This window comes from Engraulis encrasicolus, chromosome 5 (assembly GCF_034702125.1).
Source record: "Engraulis encrasicolus isolate BLACKSEA-1 chromosome 5, IST_EnEncr_1.0, whole genome shotgun sequence".
NCBI classification, from domain to species: domain Eukaryota; kingdom Metazoa; phylum Chordata; class Actinopteri; order Clupeiformes; family Engraulidae; genus Engraulis; species Engraulis encrasicolus.
The window spans coordinates 2,693,828-2,700,083 of NC_085861.1; positions in this window are offsets into that span (position 1 = coordinate 2,693,828).

The following is a 6,256-nucleotide window of genomic DNA, read 5'->3' on the forward strand; positions in this document are numbered from 1 at the left end:
CAGTAAGCCAATGAGCCCAAAAAAATAGTTTTAGCCAACGTAATAAAGAGGGACCACGTTTGCGAGTAGGCTATGTGTTTCAACCCTTTCGTAGGATCCGGTATCTGATTCCGGATCCGGCAAGATCTTAAGCAGTGGATGCGGTATCCGGTAGGATCCTAAAAATCAGGATCCGGTTCATCTCTAGTCCTAATGTTTTTCCAGTTACCTTCAATGTGGGTGAATGAACCTTTGCCTGGAAAAAATCTCCTCCATAGCGTTTCGGCCGCCCAGCGAAGTCCTTGGCAAAGATGGTGACCAGGAGCTCCTCCCCCACAGAGTAGTTCTGTTTGAAGTTCTGAATAGCGAAGGTCGACTTGGCTGCACTCGTGCTTTGGTTGACGAAGGTGACCTGCTGCTCTGGTCTGGGCCATTGGCAGATCTCCTTGACCTAAAAGGTGGTGGTGGTGTAAGATTTCAGCAACAACTTAAAGGTACACTGTGCAGGAAATGGTCAAAAAAGGTACTGCAACTATGCTGCTCATTGAAACTGGGCTGCCTATTGCCAAATTTGATATTTACATGAAAGTTTACTAAGTAATAAACAAATATTTTCTAGTATGGTCCAATAGAGTAATTTTTGCAGCTAAAAATGGCTATTTTTGGAAATTAAAAATGGCGGACCATGGAGAAGATCCCCCTTTTCATGTATGAAAAGTTTAATTTTTCCACTCATAATGAATACTTATAATAATTTGATAGTGGTGGTAGTATTCATGAAAAAGGTAAACTTAGTGAATGGGCAGCATGAATTCTGGAAATAAACAACTAAAAATCTCACACAATGTACCTTTAAAATAATTTTCATCACTTTCTGTTTGCACAGAAACGTGTCTTCCATGACACATTTCACTGATTCTTGAGGAAGTGGCTAAAACAGGTTGTAATCTCGAAAGAAAAAAAACGAAGTGAATTACAAAATAATAAGGTATATCCTCGTAGACAAAGGTCAGAAATGCACAAGGCCAATCTCCCCATTTTGAATTTTTTTCAGAAATCAGGTTTTTCTCCGATCATACCTTGTTTTTGGTCAACACCGTCAGACACAATTAAAAGCAATAAAAAGTGTATTGATTTGGTTGCATATGTATCTGGAGTTTTTAAGTGATTGTGTGTGTTTTTTGGTTCACACATACGCCTTTAAATGTTGAAAATTCACTTTCATTCTATTTTAATACGGCTTCATGTGTTCTAATTTTAAAATATGTGCTGTCAGACAATGCTTACTTTATGCCTAAATAGATCAAACATTTTTTTGTAATTTCACAAATATTCGTGTAGGCTTAAATTTGCAATTACTTTGATAATTCAACAACTCCAAAGGAAAATTGTGTAAGGACATTCATTTAAAATGTCCAAAACTCCTTCTTACGGTGGTGACTTAAGAACTGACGGTGGTGACAGTAATCTGAAGGTGGTGAAAATGACCTAATTATTACCTACATTTAGCAAAATAAATAGCCCTCTCAAGTCAATGACATCTAGCATAAAGACTTTATTTTTGTGTGTGCACAGTATGTTTGTGCATGTGTTTTTCTTCATTTGTTAGATACTCTAGGAAGTAGGCCTATATTATTGAAAATGTGGCATAAACAGGTTTTAAGCTGTTTAAATCCAAAATATAGAGGTGTATTATCATAGATGAAGGTCTTGGCTGTGCAGTGAATGTATTGGCCAAGCTCCCCATGTTTTACATTTTTCATAAAATGGGCTCTTTCTTGGTTTTGTCACCAGCGTCAGACAGAATTAGAATTAAAAAAAATATGTTTGCTGTATTTAATTAAGTGAATTACTTTTACAATTCAACATAATTGTAGATACTTATTGGAAGCATATTCTTAAAACTTGTCAAAAACATGTAAAACACATGCTTTTTTGTGAACTACATCAGATGTCACCACCGTCAGGTTTTGTGACAAAAAAAACCCTCCAAATGCACCTCAGTGGAGGCTGGAGTATAAGTTTGGGTCACAATTATTACTAACATGTCTGGTAATGTTTCATTAACCAGCACAATTTAGTAAAATATGGAACAAGATGATGAGCGGAACAAAATCTGACGGTGGTGACATCTGACGGTGTGAGACAAAAAAACACTCTTTTACATATTATGCATTTTTTGCTCACATTAGCCACTTCGTTTTCGCTCTGTTTCTTAGGGGCTTCATGCTGCTTCTGAAAATGTATATATAATTAACATTAATGTAACATAATACTATTAAAACCCCCGACGGTGTTGACAGTTTATGGTTGGGACAGTACCAGTGTCCAAACAAATTAACAAATTGAGGAGAAATTAGTAAACTTACAGGAGCTTCAGTGATGGTGAAGTATTCAGTAGAGCTAAAGGTTTGAAACAGGGTCCTAAGTAATGACAATGACCTTGTACATACCTGATTTTATTGTCTTTTTTAAAAAAAAATCTGACGGTGGTGACTAATATGCTGGACACACTTTGAGCAATCAGAAAATAGTAGTAAATATTTCTTTACATGCACTATGTGCATATCAGCAGAACCACTTCAATATGGACTTTCACATCATGGTGATATTATTCAATAATATCAGTGATTTTTACATTTTAAGTCAATTGAAATGATGATGTCTGTCCTTGGGACAGCTGTTTTTACAGGGTGTGGGCAGGTTTATAGCCATGAAAAGTAATAAAATTACACTTAAATATTTCAAACGACTGTACATTTGTGTAACAGACCCCTGGGTCTTTACCTGGATTCATTTTGTTCATGAAAATGTAGTTTATTTTCAACAGAATTGGCAGTTTATTGCTGAGACATGTTTTAGCCGCTTTCTCAAGAATCAGTGATTTGTCTTCCACAGTCCACATATAAGCACACAATAAAAACACATCAAAGGCGCACAAGGTAGGATGACGTCGTCAGCGCGGTGCCCGTGGCATACCTGTCTCAAAATCTACACCGTAGTGAAAAATGCTGTTCAAATAAACTTGATGTGTTTTTCATCGCGGAATGCCAGCAGTTGACACAAATCTGAATATGGTGTGTAAAGGGATTTGCCGTATTTCCCACGGCACTCCCTCCTACCACTCTGTAAAAAAGTTGCATTCGGGGTTTTCTGACAGCGGAAGTGGGCGCGAGAGCCATCGTTCACTTACTAATTATTCACATGACCATCGGCTGACTCGGTACAGTGATTAAGTAAATCCTACCTGGAGCCCCTTTAATATCTGTTCTGATTATGGGATAGAATTTGATATTAACTATAATGCAAAGAAAAGTGTGGTTATGATCTGTAGAACAAAAGATTATTTGAAAATTAAATTCCCTTCTTTCTATCTGGAGAAGAGCTGGGAGTAGCTAATGCCACAAAATATCTTTGGCACATCTTCTTAACAGATACGCTGGAGGATGACGCTGACATCAGCAGACAGAGGAGAGTGCTATATGTCCAAGCCAACATGCTGGCTAGAAAATTCCATCACTTAACTGTCAATCTGTTTCGAACTTACTGCTCCCCTCTTTACACAGCTCCACTCTGGGTTAGATACAAGAGGGAGAGCCTGCTCAAGCTGTCAGGGCAGCACAGTCTAAGGAATTAGAAACCTCGAATATTCCTGTATAAAGTACAGTAGACCTACAGGCCAAAAGTGTGGCTCACCTTCTCATTTATGTATTATCTTTATTTTCGTGGATTTTCATTGTGTATTTTCATGCAGGTCATCAAAACTGTGCATGAACACATGGAGAATTATGTGCTTACCAAAAATATCTTTCTAGCTGTTGTCCAACAGCAATGCCAGCTGTCTATCCACCTGAAGTCAACACGGCACAACTGATGGCCCCACACATTTCAATAATCTTGTTTTTTGTCTATTTTCAAATAAAAATGCCCAGACAGTCATGTCAATCCTAATTGAACATTAAAGTCCTCCAATAACTCACTAGAATTGTAGAACTAGAATTTTGAGACCTAAAACCTAGTTTTAAACACTTGCCAATACAAGCATTTTACAAACATTTTCTTAATCTGATATTGAGTCACAGCCAGTTACTTGGAGAGGTCAAACCTGTGTTGGAGGGAATCTGTGGTGGGGTTGTTCACTTTTACATTTACTTTTTGTATCGTTTCACCTAGATAACCAGCTATGCTGACCAAGTGACCCATTATCAGATCAAGAAAATCTCTCTTGTATTGCTTGTATCAATTAAAATTGACTCGACTGACTGGGTATTTTTACTTGAAAATAGACAGAAAAATAAGCTTGTTGAAACATGTGGGGCCCTCAGTTTTGCTGTGTTGACGTCACTGTTTGGCATCTTTACCTTCGCCAAGACAAAGTCGGCGAAGGTTATGTTTTGACCGCTGTGTATTTATTTATTTATTTGTTTGTATGTTTGTTTGTACTTCGTATAACTCAGACAGAACTGAGCCGATTTTTATGAAATTTGGTGGGATAATTGGTCATGACCCAAGGAACAATCGATTAGTTTTTGGGAGTGATTGGGTCAAAGGTCAAAGGTCAAGGTCAAAATGTTTGTTTGTACTTCGTATAACTCAGACAGAACTGAGCCGATATTTATGAAATTTAGTGGGATGATTGGTCATGACCCAAGGAACACTCGATTACTTTTTGGGAGTGATTGGGTCAAAGGTCAAAGGTCAAGGTCACGAAAAGGTCAAAAACGTACATTGAGCCGATTTTTATGAAATTTGGTGGGATGATTGGTCATGACCCAAGGAACAATCGATTACATTTTGGGAGTGATTGGGTCAAAGGTCAAAGGTCACGAAAAGGTCAAAAACGTAAATTCAGCCGATTTTTATGAAATTTACTGGGATGATTGGTCATGACCCAAGGAACAATCGATTACTATTTGGGAGTGATTGGGTCAAAGGTCAAGGTCAAGGTCACGAAAAGGTCAAAAATGTTTTTCTTTGCCAAGCACTATATGCCAGAACAACGTGTGCATGCGGAATTGAATAAGAGGTCAAGACTGGGCCAAATATGTAATATTACGATATTCCGGTCCAATTTAAATGAAACTAACACCAAAATTTGGAGAATGTTACGCCCCACACTCTGAAGATGGCCAGAAAAAAATAAGTGGCGTAGGCGAAGGTTTGCGCTCTACCGAGTGCCCATTCTAGTTTAAATATTTTTTTAATAATTGTTTTTATTTTTTATATACTTTAATCTTTTTGTCAAGCAAAAAATGATATATGTCTTCATGCACAAATGTAATGCCCTCCCTGAAAATGTACTATGTTCTGTAAATAGCCTAAAAAATAAAGAGAATTCATTAAATGAGAAGGTGAGTCCACACTTTTGGCCTGTACTGTATGTAGCCTACTCCATGTAGAATAGACCCCTTTAGAGTTTGTAAACAGGTATGACATAATTTGGCTGTGTGCGCACCGAAGCCTCAAAATCGCCCATGCTCCGTTCACTTGTACAGAGACTCAACAGGTGTTTTTTTCCGAAATAAGATAACGGATGCTCGCGCTAACCTCAGATATGCAGTGGGCACCACGGACACAGGTATTCCTGCCGATGTCATCAGTCCAGTCAGTAGTTAAATGTCTTGTAACAACAAACATCTCCTATGCTTCTGGAACAGCCTCTTCCCTCTCAAAATAGCATAACAAGTGTACTTTTCGGAATCTCTATTTTTTTTATCAACGTACACGCTTCAGAACGGCAGTTTTTCTCTCTTTAGTGTCTGCACTGTCACCCTTACATACAGAATCACCACTCCCGATTTCACCCATGCCTGCTGTTCTCCTAGTGGCCGCTGTCGAGATACGGCTCTGAGCGCAGCGGCCCGTTCTTTCTGAATGGAGTCTGCACTCCCCCTAGAGTGCAGTACCACCCAGAAAAGGGGAGTCTCTCGTAATATCCTTACAATATCCCTGGTGTGTTTGAGTCCACGATGCGCACGCATTCATGAGCAAGTCGACTCTGAACGTGTCTATAGAGCTTGAAAGCAGTGGTGGACGAAGTACACCAGTTATGTACTTGAGTAAAAGTACAATTACCTTGCATTGAAAACTACTCAAGTAAAAGTGAAAGTATTCACCTCACTTTTTTACTTGAGTAGAAGTACAAAAGTATCTGCCGTCAAAAATACTTAAGTACTAAAAGTAAAAAGTAAAAACTTAAAAATGAAGCTTTTGGTGCAATTTTAATATGTAAGTGTTGTAGGCCTAGTTTGGTCATATCTAATTCAATATCCTCTGA